A 13014-nucleotide genomic window follows, 5' to 3' on the forward strand; every position below is an offset into this window, starting at 1 on the left:
ACCATTTTTTCTGTATTGCTTAATCAGGATGATAGGAACACTGTTGACACTTTTCAGCAAGTTGCAATCATGTAATACAGAAATAAACAGTTTCTCAAAAACAAGGTCACTATGTAAGTACCATTTTGCTGTACTTGTTTAAACTCGATGAAAGGAACCCTGTTAACACTTTTCAGCAAGTTGCAATCATGAAATACAGAAATAAAGAGTTTTTCAAAAACAAGGTCTAAGTCATGTTTGAGTAGCATTTTGCTGTACTGTTTAAGCTCGATGAAAGGAACATTGTTGACACTTTTCAGCAAGTTGCAATCATGAAATACAGAAATAAATAGTTTTTCACAAACAAGGTCTAAATCATGTTTGATGCACTCTGTAAGAACCATTTTTGCTGTATTGCTTAATCAGGATGATAGGAACACTGTTGACACTTTTCAGCAAGTTGCAATCATGAAATACAGAAATAAAGAGTTTTTCAAAAAAAAGGTCTAAGTCATGTTTGAGTACCATTTTGCTGTACTGTTTAAGCTCGATGAAAGGAACATTGTTGACATTTTCAGCAAGTTGCAATCATGAAATACAGAAATAAATAGTTTTTCACAAACAAGGTCTAAATAATGTTTGATGCACTCTGTAAGAACCATTTCTGCTGTATTGCTTAATCAGGATGATAGGAACACTGTTGACACTTTTCAGCAAGTTGCAATCATGTAATACAGAAATAAACAGTTTCTCAAAAACAAGGTCACTCTGTAAGTACCATGTTTGTTGAACTGCTTAATCAGGATGATAAGAACACTGTTGACACTTTTCAGCAAGTTGCAATGATGTAATAAAGAAATAAACAGTTTCTCAAAAACAAGGTCACTATGTAAGTACCATTTTGCTCTACTGTTTAAACTCAATGAAAGGAACCCTGTTAACACTTTTCAGCAAGTTGCAATCATGAAATACAGAAATAAATAGTTTTTCACAAACAAGGTCTAAATCATGTTTGATGCACTCTGTAAGAACCATTTTTGCTGTATTGCTTAATCAGGATGATAGGAACACTGTTGACACTTTTCAGCAAGTTGCAATCATGAAATACAGAAATAAAGAGTTTTTCAAAAAAAAGGTCTAAGTCATGTTTGAGTACCATTTTGCTGTACTGTTTAAGCTCGATGAAAGGAACATTGTTGACATTTTCAGCAAGTTGCAATCATGAAATACAGAAATAAATAGTTTTTCACAAACAAGGTCTAAATAATGTTTGATGCACTCTGTAAGAACCATTTCTGCTGTATTGCTTAATCAGGATGATAGGAACACTGTTGACACTTTTCAGCAAGTTGCAATCATGTAATACAGAAATAAACAGTTTCTCAAAAACAAGGTCACTCTGTAAGTACCATTTTGCTGTACTTGTTTAAACTCGATGAAAGGAACCCTGTTAACACTTTTCAGCAAGTTGAAATCATGAAATACAGAAATAAACAGTTTTTCAAAAACAAGGTCACTCTGTAAGTACCATTTTGCTGTACTTGTTTAAACTCGATGAAAGGAACCCTGTTAACACTTTTCAGCAAGTTGCAATCATGAAATACAGAAATAAAGAGTTTTTCAAAAACAAGGTCACTCTGTAAGTACCATTTTGCTGTACTTGTTTAAACTCGATGAAAGGAACCCTGTTAACACTTTTCAGCAAGTTGCAATCATGAAATACAGAAATAAAGAGTTTTTCAAAAACAAGGTCTAAGTCATGTTTGAGTCACTCTGTAAGTACCATTTTGCTGTACTGTTTAAGCTCGATGAAAGGAACCCTGTTAACACTTTTCAGCAAGTTGCAATCATGAAATACAGAAATAAAGAGTTTTTCAAAAACAAGGTCTAAGTCATGTTTGAGTAGCATTTTGCTGTACTGTTTAAGCTCGATGAAAGGAACATTGTTGACACTTTTCAGCAAGTTGCAATCATGAAATACAGAAATAAATAGTTTTTCACAAACAAGGTCTAAATCATGTTTGATGCACTCTGTAAGAACCATTTTTGCTGTATTGCTTAATCAGGATGATAGGAACACTGTTGACACTTTTCAGCAAGTTGCAATCATGAAATACAGAAATAAAGAGTTTTTCAAAAAAAAGGTCTAAGTCATGTTTGAGTACCATTTTGCTGTACTGTTTAAGCTCGATGAAAGGAACATTGTTGACATTTTCAGCAAGTTGCAATCATGAAATACAGAAATAAATAGTTTTTCACAAACAAGGTCTAAATAATGTTTGATGCACTCTGTAAGAACCATTTCTGCTGTATTGCTTAATCAGGATGATAGGAACACTGTTGACACTTTTCAGCAAGTTGCAATCATGTAATACAGAAATAAACAGTTTCTCAAAAACAAGGTCACTCTGTAAGTACCATGTTTGTTGAACTGCTTAATCAGGATGATAAGAACACTGTTGACACTTTTCAGCAAGTTGCAATGATGTAATAAAGAAATAAACAGTTTCTCAAAAACAAGGTCACTCTGTAAGTACCATGTTTGTTGAACTGCTTAATCAGGATGATAAGAACACTGTTGACACTTTTCAGCAAGTTGCAATGATGTAATAAAGAAATAAACAGTTTCTCAAAAACAAGGTCACTATGTAAGTACCATTTTGCTCTACTGTTTAAACTCAATGAAAGGAACCCTGTTAACACTTTTCAGCAAGTTGCAATCATGAAATACAGAAATAAATAGTTTTTCACAAACAAGGTCTAAATCATGTTTGATGCACTCTGTAAGAACCATTTTTGCTGTATTGCTTAATCAGGATGATAGGAACACTGTTGACACTTTTCAGCAAGTTGCAATCATGAAATACAGAAATAAAGAGTTTTTCAAAAAAAAGGTCTAAGTCATGTTTGAGTACCATTTTGCTGTACTGTTTAAGCTCGATGAAAGGAACATTGTTGACATTTTCAGCAAGTTGCAATCATGAAATACAGAAATAAATAGTTTTTCACAAACAAGGTCTAAATAATGTTTGATGCACTCTGTAAGAACCATTTCTGCTGTATTGCTTAATCAGGATGATAGGAACACTGTTGACACTTTTCAGCAAGTTGCAATCATGTAATACAGAAATAAACAGTTTCTCAAAAACAAGGTCACTCTGTAAGTACCATTTTGCTGTACTTGTTTAAACTCGATGAAAGGAACCCTGTTAACACTTTTCAGCAAGTTGAAATCATGAAATACAGAAATAAACAGTTTTTCAAAAACAAGGTCACTCTGTAAGTACCATTTTGCTGTACTTGTTTAAACTCGATGAAAGGAACCCTGTTAACACTTTTCAGCAAGTTGCAATCATGAAATACAGAAATAAAGAGTTTTTCAAAAACAAGGTCACTCTGTAAGTACCATTTTGCTGTACTTGTTTAAACTCGATGAAAGGAACCCTGTTAACACTTTTCAGCAAGTTGCAATCATGAAATACAGAAATAAAGAGTTTTTCAAAAACAAGGTCTAAGTCATGTTTGAGTCACTCTGTAAGTACCATTTTGCTGTACTGTTTAAGCTCGATGAAAGGAACATTGTTGACACTTTTCAGCAAGTTGCAATCATGAAATACAGAAATAAATAGTTTTTCACAAACAAGGTCTAAGTCATGTTTGAGTCACTCTGTAAGAACCATTTCTGCTGTATTGCTTAATCAGGATGATAGGAACACTGTTGACACTTTTCAGCAAGTTGCAATGACGTAATACAGAAATAAACAGTTTCTCAAAAACAAGGTCACTCTGTAAGTACCATTTTGCTGTACTTGTTTAAACTCGATGAAACGAACCCTGTTAACACTTTTCATTAAGTTGCAATCATGAAATACAGAAATAAACAGTTTTTCAAAAACAAGGTCTAAATCATGTTTGATGCACTCTGTAAGAACCATTTTTTCTGTATTGCTTAATCAGGATGATAGGAACACTGTTGACACTTTTCAGCAAGTTGCAATCATGTAATACAGAAATAAACCGTTTCTCAAAAACAAGGTCACTCTGTAAGTACCATGTTTGTTGAACTGCTTAATCAGGATGATAAGAACACTGTTGACACTTTTCAGCAAGTTGCAATGATGTAATACAGAAATAAACAGTTTCTCAAAAACAAGGTCACTCTGTAAGTACCATTTTGCTGTACTTGTTTAAACTCGATGAAAGGAACCCTGTTAACACTTTTCAGCAAGTTGAAATCATGAAATACAGAAATAAACAGTTTTTCAAAAACAAGGTCACTCTGTAAGTACCATTTTGCTGTACTTGTTTAAACTCGATGAAAGGAACCCTGTTAACACTTTTCAGCAAGTTGAAATCATGAAATACAGAAATAAACAGTTTTTCAAAAACAAGGTCTAAATCATGTTTGATGCACTCTGTAAGAACCATTTTTGCTGTATTGCTTAATCAGGATGATAGGAACACTGTTGACACTTTTCAGCAAGTTGCAATCATGTAATACAGAAATAAACAGTTTTTCACAAACAAGGTCACTCTGTAAGTACCATGTTTGTTGAACTGCTTAATCAGGATGATAAGAACACTGTTGACACTTTTCAGCAAGTTGCAATGATGTAATACAGAAATAAACAGTTTCTCAAAAACAAGGTCACTCTGTAAGTACCATTTTGCTGTACTTGTTTAAACTCGATGAAAGGAACCCTGTTAACACTTTTCAGCAAGTTGAAATCATGAAATACAGAAATAAACAGTTTTTCAAAAACAAGGTCACTCTGTAAGTACCATTTTGCTGTACTTGTTTAAACTCGATGAAAGGAACCCTGTTAACACTTTTCAGCAAGTTGCAATCATGAAATACAGAAATAAAGAGTTTTTCAAAAACAAGGTCTAAGTCATGTTTGAGTCACTCTGTAAGTACCATTTTGCTGTACTGTTTAAGCTCGATGAAAGGAACATTGTTGACACTTTTCAGCAAGTTGCAATCATGAAATACAGAAATAAATAGTTTTTCACAAACAAGGTCTAAGTCATGTTTGAGTCACTCTGTAAGAACCATTTTTTCTGTATTGCTTAATCAGGATGATAGGAACACTGTTGACACTTTTCAGCAAGTTGCAATCATGTAATACAGAAATAAACCGTTTCTCAAAAACAAGGTCACTCTGTAAGTACCATGTTTGTTGAACTGCTTAATCAGGATGATAAGAACACTGTTGACACTTTTCAGCAAGTTGCAATGATGTAATACAGAAATAAACAGTTTCTCAAAAACAAGGTCACTCTGTAAGTACCATTTTGCTGTACTTGTTTAAACTCGATGAAAGGAACATTGTTAACACTTTTCAGCAAGTTGCAATCATGAAATACAGAAATAAAGAGTTTTTCAAAAACAAGGTCTAAGTCATGTTTGAGTTACTCTGTAAGTACCATTTTGCTGTACTGTTTAAGGTCGATGAAAGGAACATTGTTGACACTTTTCAGCAAGTTGCAATCATGAAATACAGAAATAAAGAGTTTCTCAAAAACAAGGTCACTATGTAAGTACCATTTTGCTGTACTTGTTTAAAATCGATGAAAGGAACCCTGTTAACACTTTTCAGCAAGTTGCAATCATGAAATACAGAAATAAACAGTTTTTCAAAAACAAGGTCTAAATCATGTTTGATGCACTCTGTAAGAACCATTTCTGCTGTATTGCTTAAATCAGGATGATAGGAACACTGTTGACACTTTTCAGCAAGTTGCAATCATGTAATACAGAAATAAACAGTTTCTCAAAAACAAGGTCACTCTGTAAGTACCATGTTTGTTGAACTGCTTAATCAGGATGATAAGAACACTGTTGACACTTTTCAGCAAGTTGCAATGATGTAATAGAGAAATAAACAGTTTCTCAAAAACAAGGTCACTATGTAAGTACCATTTTGCTCTACTGTTTAAACTCAATGAAAGGAACCCTGTTAACACTTTTCAGCAAGTTGCAATCATGAAATACAGAAATAAAGAGTTTTTCAAAAACAAGGTCTAAGTCATGTTTGAGTTACTCTGTAAGTACCATTTTGCTGTACTGTTTAAGCTCGATGAAAGGAACATTGTTGACACTTTTCAGCAAGTTGCAATCATGAAATACAGAAATAAAGAGTTTTTCACAAACAAGGTCTAAATCATGTTTGATGCACTCTGTAAGAACCATTTTTGCTGTATTGCTTAATCAGGATGATAGGAACACTGTTGACACTTTTCAGCAAGTTGCAATCATGTAATAAAGAAATAAACAGTTTCTCAAAAACAAGGTCACTATGTAAGTACCATTTTGCTGTACTTGTTTAAACTCGATGAAAGGAACCCTGTTAACACTTTTCAGCAAGTTGCAATCATGAAATACAGAAATAAACAGTTTTTCAAAAACAAGGTCTAAATCATGTTTGATGCACTCTGTAAGAACCATTTCTGCTGTATTGCTTAATCAGGATGATAGGAACACTGTTGACACTTTTCAGCAAGTTGCAATCATGTAATACAGAAATAAACAGTTTCTCAAAAACAAGGTCACTCTGTAAGTACCATGTTTGTTGAACTGCTTAATCAGGATGATAAGAACACTGTTGACACTTTTCAGCAAGTTGCAATGATGTAATAGAGAAATAAACAGTTTCTCAAAAACAAGGTCACTATGTAAGTACCATTTTGCTCTACTGTTTAAACTCAATGAAAGGAACCCTGTTAACACTTTTCAGCAAGTTGCAATCATGAAATACAGAAATAAAGAGTTTTTCAAAAACAAGGTCTAAGTCATGTTTGAGTTACTCTGTAAGTACCATTTTGCTGTACTGTTTAAGCTCGATGAAAGGAATATTGTTGACACTTTTCAGCAAGTTGCAATCATGAAATACAGAAATAAATAGTTTTTCACAAACAAGGTCTAAATCATGTTTGATGCACTCTGTAAGAACCATTTTTGCTGTACTGCTTAATCAGGATGATAGGAACACTGTTGACACTTTTCAGCAAGTTGCAATGATGTAATAAAGAAATAAACAGTTTCTCAAAAACAAGGTCACTATGTAAGTACCATTTTGCTCTACTGTTTAAACTCAATGAAAGGAACCCTGTTAACACTTTTCAGCAAGTTGCAATCATGAAATACAGAAATAAAGAGTTTTTCAAAAACAAGGTCTAAGTCATGTTTGAGTCACTCTGTAAGTACCATTTTGCTGTACTGTTTAAGCTCGATGAAAGGAACATTGTTGACACTTTTCAGCAAGTTGCAATCATGAAATACAGAAATAAAGAGTTTTTCACAAACAAGGTCTAAATCATGTTTGATGCACTCTGTAAGAACCATTTTTGCTGTATTGCTTAATCAGGATGATAGGAACACTGTTGACACTTTTCAGCAAGTTGCAATCATGTAATACAGAAATAAACAGTTTCTCAAAAACAAGGTCACTCTGTAAGTACCATGTTTGTTGAACTGCTTAATCAGGATGATAAGAACACTGTTGACACTTTTCAGCAAGTTGCAATGATGTAATAAAGAAATAAACAGTTTCTCAAAGACTAGGTCACTCTGTAAGTACCATTTTGCTGTACTGTTTAAGCTCGATGAAAGGAACCCTGTTAACACTTTTCAGCAAGTTGCAATCATGAAATACAGAAATAAAGTTTTTCAAAAACAAGGTCTAAGTCATGTTTGAGTACCATTTTGCTGTACTGTTTAAGCTCGATGAAAGGAACATTGTTGACACTTTTCAGCAAGTTGCAATCATGAAATACAGAAATAAAGAGTTTTTCACAAACAAGGTCTAAATCATGTTTGATGCACTCTGTAAGAACCATTTTTGCTGTATTGCTTAATCAGGATGATAGGAACACTGTTGACACTTTTCAGCAAGTTGCAATCATGTAATACAGAAATAAACAGTTTCTCAAAAACAAGGTCACTATGTAAGTACCATTTTGCTGTACTTGTTTAAAATCGATGAAAGGAACCCTGTTAACACTTTTCAGCAAGTTGCAATCATGAAATACAGAAATAAACAGTTTTTCAAAAACAAGGTCTAAATCATGTTTGATGCACTCTGTAAGAACCATTTCTGCTGTATTGCTTAATCAGGATGATAGGAACACTGTTGACACTTTTCAGCAAGTTGCAATCATGTAATACAGAAATAAACAGTTTCTCAAAAACAAGGTCACTCTGTAAGTACCATGTTTGTTGAACTGCTTAATCAGGATGATAAGAACACTGTTGACACTTTTCAGCAAGTTGCAATGAGGTAATAGAGAAATAAACAGTTTCTCAAAAACAAGGTCACTATGTAAGTACCATTTTGCTCTACTGTTTAAACTCAATGAAAGGAACCCTGTTAACACTTTTCAGCAAGTTGCAATCATGAAATACAGAAATAAAGAGTTTTTCAAAAACAAGGTCTAAGTCATGTTTGATGCACTCTGTAAGAACCATTTTTGCTGTATTGCTTAATCAGGATGATAGGAACACTGTTGACACTTTTCAGCAAGTTGCAATCATGTAATACAGAAATAAACAGTTTCTCAAAAACAAGGTCACTCTGTAAGTACCATGTTTGTTGAACTGCTTAATCAGGATGATAAGAACACTGTTGACACTTTTCAGCAAGTTGCAATGATGTAATAAAGAAATAAACAGTTTCTCAAAGACTAGGTCACTCTGTAAGTACCATTTTGCTGTACTGTTTAAGCTCGATGAAAGGAACCCTGTTAACACTTTTCAGCAAGTTGCAATCATGAAATACAGAAATAAAGAGTTTTTCAAAAACAAGGTCTAAGTCATGTTTGAGTACCATTTTGCTGTACTGTTTAAGCTCGATGAAAGGAACATTGTTGACACTTTTCAGCAAGTTGCAATCATGAAATACAGAAATAAATAGTTTTTCACAAACAAGGTCTAAGTCATGTTTGAGTCACTCTGTAAGAACCATTTCTGCTGTATTGCTTAATCAGGATGATAGGAACACTGTTGACACTTTTCAGCAAGTTGCAATGACGTAATACAGAAATAAACAGTTTCTCAAAAACAAGGTCACTCTGTAAGTACCATTTTGCTGTACTTGTTTAAACTCGATGAAACGAACCCTGTTAACACTTTTCATTAAGTTGCAATCATGAAATACAGAAATAAACAGTTTTTCAAAAACAAGGTCTAAATCATGTTTGATGCACTCTGTAAGAACCATTTTTTCTGTATTGCTTAATCAGGATGATAGGAACACTGTTGACACTTTTCAGCAAGTTGCAATCATGTAATACAGAAATAAACCGTTTCTCAAAAACAAGGTCACTCTGTAAGTACCATGTTTGTTGAACTGCTTAATCAGGATGATAAGAACACTGTTGACACTTTTCAGCAAGTTGCAATGATGTAATACAGAAATAAACAGTTTCTCAAAAACAAGGTCACTCTGTAAGTACCATTTTGCTGTACTTGTTTAAACTCGATGAAAGGAACCCTGTTAACACTTTTCAGCAAGTTGAAATCATGAAATACAGAAATAAACAGTTTTTCAAAAACAAGGTCACTCTGTAAGTACCATTTTGCTGTACTTGTTTAAACTCGATGAAAGGAACCCTGTTAACACTTTTCAGCAAGTTGAAATCATGAAATACAGAAATAAACAGTTTTTCAAAAACAAGGTCTAAATCATGTTTGATGCACTCTGTAAGAACCATTTTTGCTGTATTGCTTAATCAGGATGATAGGAACACTGTTGACACTTTTCAGCAAGTTGCAATCATGTAATACAGAAATAAACAGTTTTTCACAAACAAGGTCACTCTGTAAGTACCATGTTTGTTGAACTGTAATCAGGATGATAAGAACACTGTTGACACTTTTCAGCAAGTTGCAATGATGTAATACAGAAATAAACAGTTTCTCAAAAACAAGGTCACTCTGTAAGTACCATTTTGCTGTACTTGTTTAAACTCGATGAAAGGAACCCTGTTAACACTTTTCAGCAAGTTGAAATCATGAAATACAGAAATAAACAGTTTTTCAAAAACAAGGTCACTCTGTAAGTACCATTTTGCTGTACTTGTTTAAACTCGATGAAAGGAACCCTGTTAACACTTTTCAGCAAGTTGCAATCATGAAATACAGAAATAAAGAGTTTTTCAAAAACAAGGTCTAAGTCATGTTTGAGTCACTCTGTAAGTACCATTTTGCTGTACTGTTTAAGCTCGATGAAAGGAACATTGTTGACACTTTTCAGCAAGTTGCAATCATGAAATACAGAAATAAATAGTTTTTCACAAACAAGGTCTAAGTCATGTTTGAGTCACTCTGTAAGAACCATTTTTTCTGTATTGCTTAATCAGGATGATAGGAACACTGTTGACACTTTTCAGCAAGTTGCAATCATGTAATACAGAAATAAACCGTTTCTCAAAAACAAGGTCACTCTGTAAGTACCATGTTTGTTGAACTGCTTAATCAGGATGATAAGAACACTGTTGACACTTTTCAGCAAGTTGCAATGATGTAATACAGAAATAAACAGTTTCTCAAAAACAAGGTCACTCTGTAAGTACCATTTTGCTGTACTTGTTTAAACTCGATGAAAGGAACATTGTTAACACTTTTCAGCAAGTTGAAATCATGAAATACAGAAATAAACAGTTTTTCAAAAACAAGGTCACTCTGTAAGTACCATTTTGCTGTACTTGTTTAAACTCGATGAAAGGAACCCTGTTAACACTTTTCAGCAAGTTGCAATCATGAAATACAGAAATAAAGAGTTTTTCAAAAACAAGGTCTAAGTCATGTTTGAGTCACTCTGTAAGAACCATTTCTGCTGTATTGCTTAATCAGGATGATAGGAACACTGTTGACACTTTTCAGCAAGTTGCAATCATGTAATACAGAAATAAACAGTTTCTCAAAAACAAGGTCACTCTGTAAGTACCATGTTTGTTGAACTGCTTAATCAGGATGATAAGAACACTGTTGACACTTTTCAGCAAGTTGCAATGATGTAATAAAGAAATAAACAGTTTCTCAAAGACTAGGTCACTCTGTAAGTACCATTTTGCTGTACTGTTTAAGCTCGATGAAAGGAACCCTGTTAACACTTTTCAGCAAGTTGCAATCATGAAATACAGAAATAAAGAGTTTTTCACAAACAAGGTCTAAGTCATGTTTGAGTACCATTTTGCTGTACTGTTTAAGCTCGATGAAAGGAACATTGTTGACACTTTTCAGCAAGTTGCAATCATGAAATACAGAAATAAAGAGTTTTTCACAAACAAGGTCTAAATCATGTTTGATGCACTCTGTAAGAACCATTTTTGCTGTATTGCTTAATCAGGATGATAGGAACACTGTTGACACTTTTCAGCAAGTTGCAATCATGTAATACAGAAATAAACAGTTTCTCAAAAACAAGGTCACTATGTAAGTACCATTTTGCTGTACTTGTTTAAAATCGATGAAAGGAACCCTGTTAACACTTTTCAGCAAGTTGCAATCATGAAATACAGAAATAGTTTTTCAAAAACAAGGTCTAAATCATGTTTGATGCACTCTGTAAGAACCATTTCTGCTGTATTGCTTAATCAGGATGATAGGAACACTGTTGACACTTTTCAGCAAGTTGCAATCATGTAATACAGAAATAAACAGTTTCTCAAAAACAAGGTCACTCTGTAAGTACCATGTTTGTTGAACTGCTTAATCAGGATGATAAGAACACTGTTGACACTTTTCAGCAAGTTGCAATGATGTAATAGAGAAATAAACAGTTTCTCAAAAACAAGGTCACTATGTAAGTACCATTTTGCTCTACTGTTTAAACTCAATGAAAGGAACCCTGTTAACACTTTTCAGCAAGTTGCAATCATGAAATACAGAAATAAAGAGTTTTTCAAAAACAAGGTCTAAGTCATGTTTGAGTTACTCTGTAAGTACCATTTTGCTGTACTGTTTAAGCTCGATGAAAGGAACATTGTTGACACTTTTCAGCAAGTTGCAATCATGAAATACAGAAATAAAGAGTTTTTCACAAACAAGGTCTAAATCATGTTTGATGCACTCTGTAAGAACCATTTTTGCTGTATTGCTTAATCAGGATGATAGGAACACTGTTGACACTTTTCAGCAAGTTGCAATCATGTAATAAAGAAATAAACAGTTTCTCAAAAACAAGGTCACTATGTAAGTACCATTTTGCTGTACTTGTTTAAACTCGATGAAAGGAACCCTGTTAACACTTTTCAGCAAGTTGCAATCATGAAATACAGAAATAAACAGTTTTTCAAAAACAAGGTCTAAATCATGTTTGATGCACTCTGTAAGAACCATTTCTGCTGTATTGCTTAATCAGGATGATAGGAACACTGTTGACACTTTTCAGCAAGTTGCAATCATGTAATACAGAAATAAACAGTTTCTCAAAAACAAGGTCACTATGTAAGTACCATTTTGCTGTACTTGTTTAAACTCGATGAAAGGAACCCTGTTAACACTTTTCAGCAAGTTGCAATCATGAAATACAGAAATAAAGAGTTTCTCAAAAACAAGGTCACTATGTAAGTACCATTTTGCTGTACTTGTTTAAAATCGATGAAAGGAACCCTGTTAACACTTTTCAGCAAGTTGCAATCATGAAATACAGAAATAAACAGTTTTTCAAAAACAAGGTCTAAATCATGTTTGATGCACTCTGTAAGAACCATTTCTGCTGTATTGCTTAATCAGGATGATAGGAACACTGTTGACACTTTTCAGCAAGTTGCAATCATGAAATACAGAAATAAAGAGTTTTTCAAAAAAAAGGTCTAAGTCATGTTTGAGTACCATTTTGCTGTACTGTTTAAGCTCGATGAAAGGAACATTGTTGACATTTTCAGCAAGTTGCAATCATGAAATACAGAAATAAAGAGTTTTTCAAAAACAAGGTCTAAGTCATGTTTGAGTTACTCTGTAAGAACCATTTCTGCTGTATTGCTTAATCAGGATGATAGGAACACTGTTGACACTTTTCAGCAAGTTGCAAT

This window comes from Salmo salar, chromosome 06, assembly GCF_965601325.2.
Source record: "Salmo salar chromosome 06, fSalSal1, whole genome shotgun sequence".
NCBI lineage: Eukaryota > Metazoa > Chordata > Actinopteri > Salmoniformes > Salmonidae > Salmo > Salmo salar.